Here is a 14,118-nt window from a genome sequence, read left to right as displayed (position 1 = left end):
GGACCTATCTATGCTGAGAACTTATTTGTTGTTGATCTGAAATTGAAATTTCACCAGGCATCCCTGAACTTTTATTTGCTAAACCGTGCGAACCCCGAGACCGTGCACCTGAGCTACGTGGGCTCCGCCCAAGGCTGCTCGGGTAAGGAGACTTGACCCTCTTTGCGGAGCTTACCGCTGTCTGTTTGGAAGCAGGGTGGCAGCTATGCTGGACACCGGTTGCCGCCCCCTCCCCTGCACCCCCAAATGCTTAAGGCAGTCGTCCACGTTGCTCATTGAAAATCTCACTGGATTTTTGTGAGCTGCTGAATTTCTGCTTCATCCGTTCCTATCCCCGTAGAATAAAGGAAGGGGCCATGCAGGACACCGGTGCTAACATCTCCCCCGCCTCCCCCCGCCTCCTGTGCATCCCGGCTCTCCCCCACGATCCGCAGACATCCTATAGACCCTGCATCTGCGCCTCCCCCCACCCCCACCCCCTGCAGCATCCAGGCTCAGGCCTGCTGTTTCCCAGGGGATGCCTGGCAGGGGAGGGTGGGAGCGGGGCTTCCTCACAGGTGGAGAGGAGGAGGGGAGGCTCCTTCCTCTCAACTCTCTCGTCCTCCTGTATGTGCCGGCCTCAGCCCCCGTGACACCCTCTGGGCGCAGGCTGGGGTGTAGGGAAAGGTCCCAAGGGATGCACGCTGGCTCCTCAGCCCTGGGTGTCTTCTGCGAGTGGCCTGGGAGGGTGCTTGTAGAATTATTACTTTCGTTATTTCGTTCCCTCCCATAGTCTTTGAATTTGCCGCAAAACCCGTCTGTTATTTTAATTTAATTTTATTATTATTATTTTTCTGTCTGTTATTTTTAGAACATAAACACCAGCCCTGAGGAAGAGGACAGTCAATGTGCTGTCCGGACTAGTGGGTCACCAGGGAAATCCGGATTTTGACATTCAAAATGTATCTCCAGGGCCGCCTGGGGGGCTCAGCGGTTGAGCACCTGCCTTCAGCCCAGGGCGTGACCCCGGGGTCCCAGGATCGAGTCCTGCATCCGGCTCCCCGCATGGAGCCTGCTTCTCCTCCCTCTGCCTCTGTCTCTGCCTCTCTCTGTTCATCTTTCATGAATAAATAAATAAAATCTTAAAAAAAAACCCCTGTATCTCCAAACCATTATCCACTCCAGGACGAGGCAGAGGACAACAATCAGGGCATAAGAACCAAACCACGATGATAAACGCACACGGTGAACCCCGGTCCTCTTGCCTGGGATCTGGACTCGTTCCATTTGGGTCGGAGGGAGTAAGTCCCGGAGTAGGTGCATCTTACCTGGAATGCCCCGAGCGGCCGCAGGGCAACCTGCCTCCCTCCTGAGTGTTTTATCCCCTCGAGGATGCCTTCTTGGCCTGCGTGTCCTGGTGCCAAGTGGGGACGGGCAGGGCCTTGTCCTGCAGGACTCCAACCCCAGGGGTGGCCTGCGGGTCGCCGCTGTTTCAGCAAATGGCTCTTGCCCTTGTGTGTGGGGAGGTGGAACTTGGAGGTGCTCTGCGTCCCCCCCCCGCCCCTGCCCACCGACGAAGGCCCAGGACGCCAGCGGAGGCTGAGGTTTGCGGCCCGGGGTCCCCTCCAGCGTCCGCCCCGCCGCGCCGGCTTCTCCCAGGCCGGGAAGGAGAGGCAGCTTTGGGAAGACACATCATATTTTTGACATAGGGCTCCAATCACAAAAAGCAGTGATGGCTACTGCAAATGTATCGATTTGTTTTTCCTCCATAGACCCGTGTGCTGTTTGTAGGTAGAGGGGGAGAAAGCCGGCGAACACAGTGGAATCTACTCCTTAGAAGCCTGGGTTATCAAACTCATTAATCTACATGTCAAGAGGCTAGGAATGAATAATTGTGTGTAGAATTTATCTGCCAACATGATAGCTACTTTTCAGTGTTCTTCTCAGAGCTCCTTCATTGCGGTGCCCCTTATTATACGCTTTGTCTTCCCCGCGAGCTGCTGGGGTGGCGCAGGGACCGGCCCGGGGCCCCTCCGAGGGCAGGAGGCCGGATGGTGGCCGGGACCCGCTGCGTCCCCAGCCCGGGCGCAGGGAGGTGTGGCCTGGTGAGGCCAGGCCGTGGCCACCCCATCGGGGACCTGCGGCTGATTGGAAGCAAATGCAAAGCCGGCTGGGCCCTGGCAGTGCAGGATCCTCCTCCTGTGGAGTGGAAGTCTGCTCGCTGCCTGAGTGGGGGTGTCCCTGGCTCCTTCGCTGCCCTTTGTCCCCCGTTAGAGCTGAGTGCTTTGAGTTGCGGAGGGTGGGAGTGTGCCAGGGTCAGTGGGTGGGCTGGGGTGGGCCTCCTGGACCCCTGCAGTCGGGGCTGGAGGCTCGCCCCCTTCACCCTGTTTACCCCTGACGGGCTGGCAAATGGTGAGAGACCCACGGCTGAGCTAGGCCCAGGTCCTCTTGGGCCCAGGTCCTTACCTGGGGCTACGTGGACGGGAGACAACACGCGGCCCTGGGTTTGTAAGACCATGTGGCCCATGCAGCTTAAAGTTAGAGACCCCCCCTCCCCCCGAGGACCAAGCATCACAAGCATCACCCCCCAGGAGCCCGTCACCAGCGGCCGGCGGCAGGAAGCGGCAGAGGGACAGCGTGGACAAGTGGTCTTGGCCTCGCCCTGTCGTCGGGCGCGTCAAGTCAGTACTTTGCGCAGCGACCCCCTTGCCAGGAGCATCCCCGGGCAGGCTCTGCGTTGTCAGCTACATTTATGATGTGCTCATAATTAAATGTCCGCCAAGCTCGCGGCGTGCTGACCACAGAGGGGCCATAAGCAGTAAGATAAATGAGGCCGGGAGATGTAATATTGCTTCACTCGTGGGCTTCAGCTGATGTTAAAGATTGTCAGTGATAATTATTAATATGTGACCTGGTTGAGTCTTTACGTGAACAATCACAATTTTAATAAAGTGGTAAACTCCGTGCTCACCCCGGGCTCGCACATCCTGCACCTGACACCCTCAGTCTACACGTGTGGATTTTAGAAGTGCCCTGCTTTCCTCTGTTTCGCAGGTGGCACGATAACCCATTTATGGCAACTTCCACCCAAATGCAAATTGATGCAAAGTTTGGCACTGATGTTAGTGGAGTGCACTCTTCAGCAGCCTTGGCCTTGGCTTTCTCCTTGAAGCCTGGCCCAAGGGCAGGTGGGGAGGGTGGGGCCAGGTGTTGCAAGCTGCAGGCATGACTGGTTCCTTCACCTGGTCAGGCTGGAGGACCTGGGGGCCCCCCACTCCTGCCGGCTGCTTGCACTGGTGTTGGTGTAGCTGACACCATCGGTGTGCCACCCAGACCCCTCTCGTCTTTTCCCAGCTTCTGTGTACTTTGCTCTTAGCAATCCCACACATGAGCTTTCTCAGAAGGGTGCCATTGAGGTGCTAGAGCCATTTGACCTGAATGGAAAACTGACACCACATGGGAGAGACTTCCATCTTTCTGCTGGTATCCAGAGTGGCCTGTGGCCAAGGACTGTGCAGGAGGAGGAAGGCTCAGTTCCTTGTCCGGGAGAGGCAGCACAAACTTCAAGGTATCATTTATGATTTAGGAAATGCTGGTCTAAATAATTGAGATGTTATTTGAAAAACTTAATTCAAATGTTGAAAAATGACTTTTGAAGACAAGTGATGTCTTCAAGTATATATGTCATGCAAAAATTAATACAAATCCAAATACATAATTTCAGATTATTTAATCACGGTCTAAGGAGCATTTGGGGAAGAAACAATCGCATGGGGTCTGGAGGAAAAGAAAAAAAGTGTTAGCTGCCATGTATTAAAAAGGAGAACTGAAAGATTCAGTTTCTCTTCTGACTTTAAAAATTAGGACAAGGTGGGGGTTAAATATAGAGATTAAATAATACTTTCGAGACCCTTAAAACCACATAGTACTTGAATTCTAAACTGGATCACTGCTTATTGAATGCAAAGATAATAGATTTCATAGATCAAGGGTAGGACAGGAAAGGAAACAAAAAGGCAAAAAAAAAAAAAAGAGGCTAAAACAAGATATACAGCATTGGGCAAAACAAAGTAAGAGAATATAGGGACAGAATATTGGCATTGGACAAAATAGAATTGAAGCTAAAAATGTTAGAGCAGAGAAACTATTTTTATTGATGGATGATGTATATAATTCATCATGAGTGATGAACGATGCTCCGTCACTTGTAAATTATTTTCTTAGGTTTGTTCAATAAATACTGAGTCAGGGCTGGATTCAGTGCTAAGCAAGGCAGGTATGGTTCCTGTCTCCACTGGGCTTACAGTCTAGTAGACTGAACTGGTCATGGATCCTAATATGTCAAGCGGCACCAGAGTGAAATATGGTAAGTAAATCGTTAAGAGTAGAAGAAGTGTAAAGATTCACAGTTGTAGCAGGAGTCCTTAAGACATCTTTTTTGGTATTTGGCAGATTTTGTAGGCAAAGACTCTTTGGATTTAGATGGTTTCAAATAATAAAGTTGTTTCTTAAATTGGGATGTTTCTTAAAATAAGACATTACATCAGAGCCCACGAAATAGTCACAAAACATTGTATTGGCTAGAAAGAGAATCTAATAATTCTAAGTAGGTGTAAATGACAAAAGGAACAAAAAAGCATAACTGAAAATCTTAATTAGCAATTTTAAAAAATTATTAAAACCTCTCTGAGATCACTTTTAGTTCAAAGAGGAAATCAAAGATTTATCTAGGGTCCAATAGGAAATAAGGACAATGAGAATACCATCAATCAGAACTCATGGTATTTGGTCAAAGCTACACTCAGAGGAAAATACATAGCCTTAACTACCAATACTCATTAACATAGAGTAAAAATATGTGAATTAAGCATTAAGCTACAATAAATTAGAAAGACAACAACGAGATAAACCTAGAAAGATATTGATAAAGACAAAACATGTGGGTGAGCCAAAACGCAGAAGATTGTCAAAGAATGAGAATAGGAGAGAGACATTTGAGAAGTTATTCAAGTGAAACAGAGCGAGAAAACACATGTGACAGCATTAGAAATAAAAGAGAAATATTCATGTATTCCAAAAAGTTAAAAGATGGTAGGAAATATAGTATATAGTATATATTAACATAGAAATGTTGAAAGGGATGATTTTCTAGGAAATTTTATGTGATGAATTTTAATAGTAGAATAGTTGAATAACAAAGGAAGGAAGTGAAAAAGTGTTAAAACAGATGCTTGAATAGGAAATTCATTTAAATCTCTTAAGGGGAAAGGATGATCATGCAATAATTATAGACGGAAAGCTTCCCAATTTGCTTTATAAAGCAAGCGTAATCTTACACTGAACCTAACAAAAGTGGTGAACAAACAGAGCCTACAGGTCAACCTCTTGTAAACATAAGTGTAAAAGTCATAAAAATTAACCCTGTGTCTGTATGTCTAAGTCTTACTGTATCTAAGCTTTATTGAGGTGTAATTGATATGCAAAAAACCCCACACACACATGTGATATATACATCTTGATGAGATTAGCCATATGCATATACCCATGACACTATCACCACAACCAGAGTACTGTCGGTACTATCTATCGGCTCCAAACGTTTGCTAGTATTCTTTTGGGCGTGTGTATTTAGTGGTAAAAACACTTAATGCGGCATCTATCCTCTTAAGAACTTTAAATACACAATACAGTATTGTGAACCACAAGTACTATATTGTTCAGCAGATCTCTAGAACCTGCTCATCTTGTATGACTGAAATTTCACACCCATTGAATGACAGTTCCTTGTTTCCTCCTCCCCCTAGCCTCTGGCAAACATTATTATATTTTCTGCTTCTGTGAATTTGACGATTTTAGATTCCTCATAGAAATGGAACCTTGTCGTATTTGTCTTCCTGTGACCGGCATGCTCCACTATAATGTCCTCTACATTCATCCATGTTGTCATAAATGGCAAGGTTTCTCTTTTTAAAGGGCTGAATAATATCCCATTTTATGTATATTTTCTTTCTCCATTCATTTGTTGATGAATGGTTGGGTTGTTAACATATCTTGGAATAGTTGTGAATGATGCTACCATGAACATGGGGGTGCAGGTATGTCTTCAAGATCTGAATTTCAATTATTTTGGTCATAGACCCAGAAGTGAGATCATATGGTAGTTCAGTTTTTAATTTTTTGAGAACCCTCCATATTGTTTTCCATAGTGGCCTCACCATTCCACATTCTCACCAATAGTGTAAAAGATTTCCAATTTCTCCACATCCTTGCCAACAGGTTTTCTTGTTCTTCTTCTCCTTTCCCTCCTTCTTTCTCTCTCCTCCTCCTCTTGTTGTTGTTGCTGTTCTTCTTCTTCCTTCTTCTTTTTCTAATAGCCATCTTAACAAATGTGGGGTGATATGTTATTGTTATTTTGATCCACATTTCCCTGATGATTAGCGATGTTGTCTCTAATACCTGTTGGCCATTTTTATTTATTCTTTGAAGAAATGTTTATTCAACCTCTTTGCCCATTTTTAGTTTATTTGTTTTGGTTTTTGTTTTGCTATTGAACTGTAGTAGATTCTTATATATTTTGGATATTAAACTCTTACCTGATAGATGGCTTGCAGTTTTTTCTCCTTTTCTACAGGCCACCTTTTAATTTTGTTGATGGTTTCCTTAGACGTGCAGAATCTTTTTAGTTTGGTGTAGTCCCACTTGTCTGTTTTCGCTTTCGTGGTCTGTGCCTTTGGTTTCAAATCCAAGAAATCATTGTCAAGGCCAATGTCAAGAAACGTTTCCCCTATGTTTTCATTGAGAAGTTTTGCGGTTTCAAATCTTATGTTTGTCTTTAATCCATTTTGAGTTGTTTTTTGTGTGTGAGGTAGGAAAGGGGTCACATTTCATTCTTGTGCATGTGAACATCCAATTTTTCTCAGCACTATTTGTTGAAGAGACCTTCCTTTCCCCATTGTGTATTCTTGGCACCTTTCTCAAAGATCAGTTGACTCTATATGTGTGAGTTTATTTCTGGGCTCTCTGTTTTGTTCCATTGGTCTATATATCTGCTGTAATCTCAGTATCATACTGTTTTAATTACTGTAGCTTTGCAGTATATTTTGAAGTCAGGCAGTGTAATGCCTCCAGCATTTACAGGTCAATATCCATAATGAAATAGATGCAAAATTTATCAACAAAATTCTAGCAAAACAAATTCGATATCACAGTAAAAGCATCACATACCATGATCAAGTGGGATTTGTCCCTGGAAAGTGGGATGGTTCAACATATGCAAATCAATCAATGTGATAGACCCACATTAACAAAATTAAGGGTAAAAATTTATCATCATTTCATTAGATGCATAAAAAGCATTTGACAAAATTCATTACCATGTCATAATAAAAAACACTAAAAAATTAGGGATGAGGAATGTACTTCAATGTAATAAAGGCCATATATGATAAGCCTACAGCTTACATGACACTTAATGAAAAACTGAAAGCTTTTCCTGTAAGATCTGGAACAAGACAAAGATTTCTACTCTTGTCATCACTATCCAATATAGTACTGGAAATCCTAGCCAGAGCAATTAGACAAGAAAAATAAAATAAAAGGGATCTAAATCAGAAAAGAGGAACTAAAATTGTTCCTGTATGTAGATGATATGATCTTACATGTAGAAAACCCTAAAGACTCCACAAAAACCTGTTAGAACTAATAAACAAATACAGCAAAATTGCATAATATATATTTTAATATGTATTTTTAATATATTAAAAATCAACATAAAATTAGCTGTAATACTATATGCTAAAAATGAATTACCTAAAAAGGAAGTTAAGAAGACACTTCCTTTTTCAGCAACATCAAAAGGACAAAATATTTAGAAATAAATTTAAGGAGGTGAAAGATATACATTGAAAACTGTAAAATATTGATGAAAGGAACTAAAACAGATGTAAATAAATGGAAAGACATCTTATGTTCATGGATTGGAAGAATTAATTTTGTTAAAATGTCCATACTACTCAAAGCCATCTGTAGATACAATGCAATTGCTTTAAAAATTCCAATGACATTTTTTACAGAATTAGAAAAACAATCCTAAAATTCATATGGGACCAAGGACCCCAAATAGCCAAAAGCAATCTTGAGAAAGAAGAATACTAAACTTATATTAAAAAGTAATATACCTTGACTAATAAGGCTTTATTCCAGTGTTGTATTGATGGTACCAAATTAGGATATATCTTTTTTTTAAATTTATAATAGTCACACAGAGAGAGAGAGAGAGGCAGAGACATAGGCAGAGGGAGAAGCAGGCTCCATGCACTGGGAGCCCGACGTGGGATTCGATCCCAGGTCTCCAGGATCGCTCCCTGGGCCAAAGGCAGGCGCCAAACTGCTGTGCCACCCAGGGATCCCCCAAATTAGGATATATCTAATTAAAAATTTATCACATCTGTAGATCAATGGAAAAAATATGTAATCATATGCCAAGATGATATTTGCTCAAGTTCAACATTCTGCTAAATCCTGCCAATCCTGTCAAAAGTTTTGATTAAAATAGAAATAGAAATAGAGGGATAATTCATTGCATTAATGTTTTTTAAGTAGAGACAATTTCCCACTCAGGAAATGCTTAGCAATGTCTTGACACATTTTTGACCATCGCGATTTGGGGGTAGTGCTGTTAGTATCTAGTGGGTACAGGTGAGGGATGCTATTAAACATCCCACAATGCACAGGATGGCCCCTTCCCCCTCAACAAAGGATTATATGGTTCAGAATATCAGTAGTGCCAATATTGAGAAATCCTAGTTACATGAAAAATATAGCCTATACTATATTTAAATGGAAAACTTGGAGAAATTCTCATGATAGTAATAAAACAAAGTCAAATAATTAGGTCATTATAATCAAAGTAATAAAAATAATTGGAAAATAAATATTCGAATGGTCAAATCAAAATTATTGCTATTTTATGATGAACATAAAGTACATTATTAAACAATAATGAACATAAAGAACATTATTTAAAAGTACTCTTATACCATATAAAGGGATTCAGTAAGATGTCCAAGTATAAAACTGATACACAGAAATCACTAGATGTCTTGTATAGTAAGCCAATAATAACAGAGATAAAAGGGAAAGAAAAATACTCTATTTATACAGATGACAAAAAATGAAATTATCTAAATGAGATAGTAGTCTACAACTTAAGTAGACTAGACATATATGAAGGAAAGAAAAAATTTCTGAGGCTTATGTAAAATCACTTAAATACAGAGCTCTCCCCAAATTGATTTATAAATCATTCTATTCGAGAACAAGTTTTAAATTGCATTTTCTTGGGAATTTTACAAAGAAAAACTGAAGTTAATATGGATGAATTAATATGCTATAGCAACCAATATTTATCTATCGCAAATTAATGTATAAAGCCACAATGGACAAAAGTGTGATGCTGACTCTGAAATAAGATAAATGGGGAGAAATAGTGAGTCAAGAAATAAGCCTATCTGTATTAAAAGTTTGTGATGTGATTCAGGGTCCATTTAAGCCAGAGGGGACACATTAAAGAGTCCACAGAGGAATTCACATTATTGAAAAAAAATCTAAGATGATGTAACAGTTGTGCACCTTGTGCCCTTAAATGTAGCATTGGAAAATATAAAAAAAAAAAAATACAAGGATAAAATGACAATCTGCAATTAAAGTAGGACAAGGTACACACTCTTTAAAAAATATTTTTATTTATTTATTCATGAGAGACACACACATAGAGAGAGGCAGAGACACAGGCAGAGGGAGAAGCAGGCTCCATGCAGGGAGCCCAACATGGGACTCGATCCCGGTACTCCAGGACCACGCCCTGGGCCAAAGGTGGCGCTAAACTGCTGAGCCACCTGGGCTGCCCAAAGTTCATACTTTTTAAAAGAGATGATTCTTTCAAGTAAAAAATAACACACAGAATTTAGGTGACAGAATGAACACCTAGCACCAAGAAACTTACAGAAACCACTCAAATTAATAATATATTGGATGTCAATGGAAATCTCAGGAAATTACAAAATGTAGAGCTTTTACAGGCTTTATTCTCTGACCAAATGAGAAAATAACAACTAAGGGAGAGATGAAATAAGTCTCTGTACTCATAAATATAAGAACACTTATAAAAAGTCCGATGTTAATAAGGAAATAAAAAGTGGAAATTACCAACTATTTAGATATAAGCAATGGAGCATTAAGTATTAAAACCTGTGAGATGTGGCCAAAGCAGCCATCAGAGGAAAATTTATGGACTTAAATGCATAAATTAGAAAGTGAGGGAAATTGAAACCAAATGGACCAAGCATAATATTCAGAATCCTAGAAAAAGAACAAAAAAAATCAAATCTCCAGAAAGTAGAAGGAAATAATAAAGATAAAAATCGACATTAATAAAATAAACAAGAACAAAAAGCCATTAGTATTGATCAATAAAATCTCCTTCAAATTTTATTAAGAAAAAGAGTATAAATAAACAGCATCATGAATGAGATAAGGAGATTTAATTATGGATACAGGGAATTAAATTTTATAAGATACTTTATATTAATAACTTTGGATAAGTAGATGAAATGCATAAATTTATAAAAAAATAAAGTACCAACATTAGCTCAAGAAGTCATAGAAAATCTAAATATGCTAATTTCTATTGAAAAGATTTGAAAGCTAGTTAAAGATATACTATTTACAGAGAACATCAAACACAGAAGATTTTACTCTTTAGTTCTACCATATGTTCAAGAAGTAGATAATTCTTATGTTATAAATTGGGAAGATACTAAACTAATTTTATAAACCCAATGTATCTTTGATATTAAAATTCTAACGGAGGTCAGTGTATTTAAAAAATTCTTTATGATAAACAAGCAGCCATCTCCCAATATTCCTGTGTGCGATAAGTGTAAGAAAACTTCCACCGTCAAGGTAAAGACATTTTCCACAAATCTACAGCTATGGTGAAATTGTCAGAAATACTTCTGTTTAAAACATGAGAAAAAGAAGGATTTCTAACACTTCCATATTCAATATTATGTTGGAGGTCCTAGCCAATGCTATATAATAAGAAAAATTTTAAAAAAACATGTGAATATCAGAAAAGAAGAGATAATAGTGTCATTTTGGGTTTTTGCAGCCAAGTTCTCCAGGAAGTACAAGATAAGCAGTTGGGAAACCATTAGAACTAATAAGAAAGTATTACAGAGTGGTCTAATACAAAATAAACAGATAAAAACCAATTGCTTTTATACACTAGTATAACAAAGTAATAGAAAAATTTACCCAATTCTCATAGCAGGGAAAACTATAAAACTATAAAATATAGAAATATAGAAATATATACCAGATTATTAAGGTGAATAATGGAAGTGAATAAATAGAAACATGTATATTATTTTTTGGATGAGAATGCTTAATATTGTAAAGGCATTTATTGTCCCCAAATTAATCTATAGATTCAATGCCCAACATTTTTATGGAACTTGCCAAGCTGATTATAAAATTCATTTGAAAGACTAAATGTGTGAGAAAAGCCAAGATAACGTAGAAAAAATATAACAGGTGTACTTGCCTTGTTAAATATCAAGACATACTGTAAAGCCATACTAATTAAAATGCAATGAGATCTGGGGCACCTGGGTGGCTCAGTCGGTTAGGCATCCTCTTCTTTCAGCTCAGGTCACAATCTCCGGGATCAAGCCTGTGTCAGGCTCCCTGCTCAGTGGAGGGTCTGCTTCTCCCTTTCTCTCTGAGCCTCCACCCATACTCTCTTTTTTTCTCAGATAAATAAAATCTTTTAAAAAATGCAGTGAGATCAGTGCCAAAGATTTAGCTAGAAGAGTGGAATAAGAGTCCAGGAACAGATCCCTGGTATACAGGTATTCATTTGTGGAAAATTGGCATTTCATAATAGTGAGGGGAAAGATAGACTTTTGATAAATTGTTTTGTTAAAAGATTTTATTTATTTATTCATAAGATAAAAAGAGAGTGAGAGGCAGAGACACAGGGAGAGGGAGAATTAGGCTCCCTGTGGGGAGCCTGGTGCAGGACTCAATCCTGGGACCCCAGGATCACACCCTGAGCCGGAGGCAGACACTCAACCCCTGAGCCACCCAGGTGTCCCAACATTTAATAAATTGTGGGAAAAAATGCGATACTACTTGGAAAAAATAAAATCACATTTTTAACATTACCCTATTCACTGAAATAAATGCCAGGTATATTAAAGAGCTAAAGGTTATACAAAAACAAAATGTAGAAATGTACTGAAATTTAAGAAGCACATAATATACAAAGGAAAATTTTGCAAGTCTGTACAGATAAAATTAAAGGCTCCTATATGATAAAAGTCACCATAAACAAATGAAAAAAAGCATATGCTGGTGGAAAATATTGGCAACATTTATAATAGACAAAGGATTAATACCCAAAATAAATGTAAAAATTTACAATTCAATAAGTAAAAACCGTTAAACCAAAAGGAAAAATATAAAAAAAAATACCAATGGATAATTCATAGAAGGGGAACTGAAAAGGAAACTATAAAAAGTTACTCGGTTTCACTAGTAATGAGGCACATCCAAAATAATTCCAAGGAGATATTACTTTTCACCTATTATATTGAAAAAAGAATTGTATTATCAACTGTGGTGATAATATGAAGAGCCAAATATTCTCATGCTTCCTTCAGTGTAAATTGGTCCAGATATTTTGAAGGGCGATTTGGTAATATCCGTTGAAATTAAGAATGCACGGACCACGTGACTGAGAAAAACCAAGAGAAACTCACAAAAATGTGTAGGAAATTGTATTAGAGATATTTTTTGCAGTCTTGTCAATGATGAAAGGCTGGAAACCACCAAAATATACATTGATAGAAGAGTTAAATAAACTGTGGGAAATCATACTGTATCACAGTTTTTAAAAACTTGAGGTTGATTTATATGGATTAATGTGGAAAAACAACCAGAATATATTGACATTTGAAAAAAAAATAGGTTGCAGCTTAATATGTATCATATGATAGGAAAGCCCCAAGCCCTTTTTAAAAAGAAAATAATGCTGTGATTTTTCTAAAAAATTTTATTTATTTATTTATTTATTTATTTATTTATTTATTTATTTTTTTACTGATGTGCATATAGGCACATTGTGAGACAGTCTGGTCTCAGGTTTTTCTCTGTTTCTGTTTTATTTTGTTTTGTTTTGGTAAAATGTAAGATGGAGTTAGCAGTGGTGCATATGTTGTAGGCTGTTGGGAAAATTATATAAATTAATACATGGGAAGCACAGAGCACTGCCTGGCATGTGGTAAGCACTCATAAGTGTTAGCTACTTTTTATTATGGAAAAAAATATCTGGATTTCTATATGTCAAACTGATAGTAACAGTTACTTCTGATGAAAGAATGCAGCTGGAGATTGATTGAATGTCTGGTCAAGGAGAATTTTTGCTTTGTCTGGATTGTTTGATTTTTTTTTTTTTACTGTAAGGATGTATTATAATATTTCTTGGGGCATTAAATGGAAATAAATGGGAAAAGTAGAAATGGTATTGGGACCATCATTTAATCATTTGAAAAAAATAAAGATAGAACCTTACCATAAAACTAGATAGTCACAGAAGTATTAAAGATTCAATTGCAAAAATGAAACCACCAAAGAACAGGAACAAAGGCAAATGTTGATGTAATAGTGAGGGCAGCCTTTAAAACCTGACCCCAAAGGGAGAGAACACAAGGGAAAAAACAGTGTATTATATGGCATAAAAATAAAAATTGTTTTTTCAAATGACATCACAGGTGAAATAAAAGAAGTTGTGAAAATAATTTAAAATTTACATAGCAAATGGATATGCCATCCTTTATTAATTTTACAGGTTAATGAGAAATGGAAAAATGCTCAAGGAGAATAGACACACAATTACCAAAATTACAAATGTAAATGGCCAATAAATACGTATAAAGGTTGCTTGATGCTAATAGTAATACAAAATAGGCAGATATGAACAGTCTTTACTTATTGGTTGGCAAATATAAAAAAAATAAGTATCGGTGCTGAAGGAAGTTTGACAAAGATAGTTTTTACTCAGTAAGACAGTTTTGC

At 38.8% G+C, this 14,118-nt stretch overlaps 1 protein-coding gene across 7 annotated transcripts in view; it reads left to right on the top strand.

The window, feature by feature from the left end:
• The window catches only part of LOC112928460 (uncharacterized), a 497,089-nt gene that overhangs the window by 122,986 nt on the left and 359,985 nt on the right, over positions 1 to 14,118 (top strand). Inside the window, exons 3-4 of one of the 7 annotated variants that reach the window (XR_003236744.2) lie at positions 58 to 142; positions 851 to 1,092. The exons of the other annotated variants lie outside the window; for them this stretch is intronic. The gene's annotated coding sequence lies outside the window, so the exon portion shown is untranslated. Of the gene's footprint in view, positions 1 to 57; positions 143 to 850; positions 1,093 to 14,118 lie in introns of those variants that run through there. 7 annotated transcript variants of the gene reach the window in all.

The sequence above is a fragment of the Vulpes vulpes genome, chromosome 1 (genome assembly GCF_048418805.1).
Source record: "Vulpes vulpes isolate BD-2025 chromosome 1, VulVul3, whole genome shotgun sequence".
Lineage (NCBI taxonomy): Eukaryota > Metazoa > Chordata > Mammalia > Carnivora > Canidae > Vulpes > Vulpes vulpes.
The sequence above is the reverse complement of the archived record's forward strand: the minus strand, read 5'-3'. Positions and strand labels throughout refer to the sequence as shown.